Source organism: Drosophila rhopaloa, unplaced genomic scaffold (assembly GCF_018152115.1).
Source record: "Drosophila rhopaloa isolate 14029-0021.01 unplaced genomic scaffold, ASM1815211v1 contig_202, whole genome shotgun sequence".
NCBI classification, from domain to species: Eukaryota; Metazoa; Arthropoda; class Insecta; order Diptera; family Drosophilidae; genus Drosophila; species Drosophila rhopaloa.
Genome location: NW_025335087.1, coordinates 32,520 through 36,754, shown reverse-complemented (window position 1 = coordinate 36,754; position 4,235 = coordinate 32,520). Strand labels below are relative to the sequence as shown.

The 4,235-nt window shown below is 34.3% G+C and overlaps 1 long non-coding RNA gene across 1 annotated transcript; it reads left to right on the top strand.

Annotated features, from left to right (window-relative positions):
- Window positions 1-1,420: 1,420 nt before the first annotated feature.
- On the top strand, window positions 1,421-2,745 carry LOC123037869. The gene is made up of 3 exons (XR_006417669.1): window positions 1,421-1,525; window positions 2,304-2,463; window positions 2,523-2,745. It is a non-coding gene; the product is annotated as an uncharacterized LOC123037869 (long non-coding RNA).
- Window positions 2,746-4,235: the final 1,490 nt, after the last annotated feature.

The window sequence follows — 4,235 nt, the reverse complement described above, 5'->3', positions numbered from 1 at the left end:
GCATTTTGAACATTTACCAAGGCTCCACGGTGGATTGACGTATACTTGGCTGTTCCTAATAGAAATAGAGGACAGATTTTCTACAGACGGTCTCTCCTATGAAATCAACTAACGCCTACATAATACAACAAGAATGGAATCAAACTTCGACGAACCAAAGTTTATTAAAATTCTATTTTTTGATTTCGATGCTTAAAAACATTGAAGATATTTCCATTATTCGATACATTTTTATTGGTGTTGACATTAGCGGACTTTACAGTATCCGTTTGATGCGGAGTTTCTGAAACTTATCTGGGTGGGAATAATTTGAAAGACCACGTATTTATCTCGGGACCAGTCAGAGTTATTTGAAAAGAGCTCTTGGCTCAAAGTTGTTTATAAATTGGGCAAGTAAGTGTAAGTATATGTCATATAGCTCCCCTCATTATACCCGTTACTCGTAGAGTAAAAGGGTATATTGTATTCGTGCAAAAGTATGTAACAGCTAGAAGGAAGCGTTTCCGACCCTATAAAGTATATATATTCTTGATCAGGATCACTAGCCTAGTCGATATAGCCATGTCCGTCTGTCCGTCTGTCCGTCTGTCTGTCTGTCCGTATGAACGCTGAGATCTCGGAAACTATAAAAGCTAGAAGATTGGCATTATGCATGCAGATTCTAGGAGTTCCTACGCAGCGCAAGTTTGTTTCAAAAAGGTGCCACGCCCCCTTTAACGCCCACAATCGCTTATATACGATTTTAAAAATTTAAATATTTCGGAAAAGTAAAAATGCAGTTTTATTGAGTTTATTAATACCTATCGAAATGTAGAAGAAATTATTCAAATCGGACCATTCGTTAAAAAGTTATGCGTGATCAAAGTTTCTATCTCCGTCTCCCTCGCACTCCCTTTACCTGAGTAACGGGTATCTGATAGTCGGGGCACCCGACTATAGCGTTCTCTCTTGTTTTAACTTGAATGGTCCCGATTCATTGGAACTGATGGATATATTGAACGTACACAGATAAAAAAATATCCTGAATAAATCAAGAATATTTTGATTGAATATAGAACGCGTTTTCTTGAAATTTTTAATCACGTTTCGGGATTAAAAGGTTAAATAAATCCCGATTCGGGATTAAAATGCCACAATAATCTGAAACGTTCTTGATTTAAGCTTAAAAATTCTTAAAAAGTCAATTTTTGCTGAGAGCGAGAGCAATCTCTCTCTCGTTTGATCTCTCTCGCATGGTATTCCAATATAAGGTAGTCTTCGGTATTCTTGGGAACTCAAAGCATTTGGAGAGGCATGCGAAAGAAAGAGATAGCAAGTTCAATAGTGCGCAGTTATCTTAAAAAGACCACCTTATGTTCTTCAGTTAAATGTACCATGCCATGCTCGGTGCGTACATTTTGGCAATTGAGTCGAGAACGTCGATAGAGCAACAGTGAAAAGTGAACGTGAAAATAAAAATGTGTGAAACTTCGGATAAACCTGCTGAAGGAGTTTGAACTTGAAAAAGTGCACGACTATCTAATCGGTAAGTAGTACTTACTATGTACATATATAATATATATATATATGTATATGTATATACTATATATTAAGCTGAGTTGTGTATGTGAATATGTATATGCATGTACATATGTGCAAGTGTGGCCGGCAGACAGAGAGCAAATGCATAAAATAAATTAATTATAATATTTGCGTGTTATCTACATATACATACATATGTACATGAATGTGAAGTTCAAAAGTGCTGTCAAAAATATGTTTATGGTTGTAGTTTTTCCTTGTATGTACATACATAAATACATACGAAGAACAGTACAGTTCTGTATTTGCGACATATGTACATACATATGTACATACAATTTTTCGTGGAAAAACTCTACAACCTTCTGCAGCTTTGCAGCTTTATGCGATCGTGCACGGATATGCACGCTCTGGAAAAAGTTGCGTACGAAAAATGTTTATACGCGACTGAGCTGCCGCACGCGTGCTTGTCAGAGCACGATCGCATAAGGTTCTGTATTTAGCGAGCGCTGAGTCGAATGTGAAGGGAAAGCTGCAGACGAAAAAAAGTACAGTACTGTATTTCTATACGCAAGTGCGTTGCCATATGCCACATATATATAAATGTGAGTATGTACATACAGACATACATACATACATATGTATGCAGAAATTACAGTTATATATAGCTTTTTTTCTTCAGCTTTACATTCGTCTCAGCGCTCGCGAAATACAGCCTATACAGTTATTACTTTAATTTATTTAGGTTTCAATAAGTTTCTCAAATTGGTTTTTATTTTCAGATTGAAATTGACTTTCCAATGCTCTATCCTGGCAAAGGTCATTTGCTTTTGTCGAAGTGGGAAGAATTCAAAGTCAAAATTTTGAGTCATTACTCAACCCACCTTCGTAACGACTTTTATAAACAACAACTGGCAGTAGCAAAGTCGTCTACAAATAAAGGTAATTATTATTGTTATTAATAAATATATTTGTTAAAACAAGTTATTTCTACATTACAGATCTCCAAGACTTCCTTGTATCGATATTATTAAAAAAACTGACGATTGCGGATTCCCAGGAGTCTTTCGTACTTCAAATAGAGGCCCTGAACAATATACGCCCTAAGATAGACGAACTAGTGAATAAGTTCTATTTAAAAAAAAGAATCCTTGCAGCCATTTCTTAGCCTATAACTAAACTAAAAAATAAAACCATTTCAAAATAAAATGTATATACCAAAAATTAACAATTTTAAGACTTTTTGGGATAAAATCAAGAATTTGAGGATTAAACATTTTAAGAATAGTTGGGATTAAATCAAGAATTTTCTAGATTAAACATTTTAAGAGTAGTCGGGATTAAAAGAAGAATTTTCGGGATTAAATATTTTAAGAGTAGTCGTGATTGTATCAAGAATTTTCGGGACTAAAAATTTTGAGATAGTTGGGATTGAAACAAGAATTTTCCGGATTGAAAAATTTAAGTACGTTCGTACCATAAATAAGAAAATCCGTGATTAGCCTGATAATGATACCGTTTCAGATTGTTTTTGCTAACTTTATCCCGTTTTTTTTTATCTGTATACATAGTTGATTAGTCAATTCGACAATGACATTTTCTTCTAGGATATTTTCTTTGTCGTGGATATTAGTTTCTGGTCGTATTTAAATATGGAATTGCCGTGGTTTAAATATTAATTATTTTCTGTATTTAAATAAAAGCATGGTAATTAAATATATAAATGTGAATATGATCAATATTAATGTAATTGGTACTTAAGTCTGTTTAATTTGAATAAAAGGATTTAATACGTTAATTTTATCGAATGAGAATTCCGAATCATTTGACATAATATATTCGGATATTAAGAAGTCAGTATATTTTCGAGCAGTGATGTATTCCAATATCTTATTGTCCACATTAGTGTAGTATTTATTATTAATTTTAGTGCTGCCATTAAAAGTTATTAAATATGACCCATCTAAACGAGTGTCTTTAACTGTATTATCTCCATTTACAAAAATGGCTCCTTCTTGGATTACATCTACTTTTTAATTTCATACCCTAGCAGAGGGTATTATAATTTGGTCAAAAGCGTGCAACCCAGTCCTGAGTTGATATAAGCATGTCCGTCTGTCTGTTTCTACGCTAACTAGTCTAGTTTTAAAGATATCGAATTGAAACTTTGCACGCACGTATATAAGTCGGAACGGTCGGGATCGGCCGACTATATCATATACCCGCTTAAAACTGATTGATCGGAAATGCCATAACTTTGGTGTTTTTAAAGTTTGGATTTTCTATGGGTTTTATTTTTTACCAATCTGCAAGGGTATATCAACATCGGCTCCGCCCTAAGTAAGCTTTCCTTTCTTGTTTTCTCCTATTTTATTACATAACTAGCTGTACCCGGCGCGACTTCGTTCGCTTAAAATTAGTTTTGAGTACTGTTGTCAAGACTTTCCCATTTCCACACCACCCCTGAGGTAGAGAAATTGGTGCGTTTTTTAATGAGGTAACTCTAATTAGACATATTCCATTGAAACTTTCTAGGTTTAATAATGTTAATTAATATGATTACTTTAAAACCTCTGTGTAAACAACATTTTTAGAAGATCCTTCAGGAGCGAGAATAATAAGGCTACTGGCAGAGATAACTCTAGAGCATGTGACATAAAATTGTCCATGAGAGAAGCAATCTTCTCTAAGATCTAGTCCAGCCAGCTTCAAAG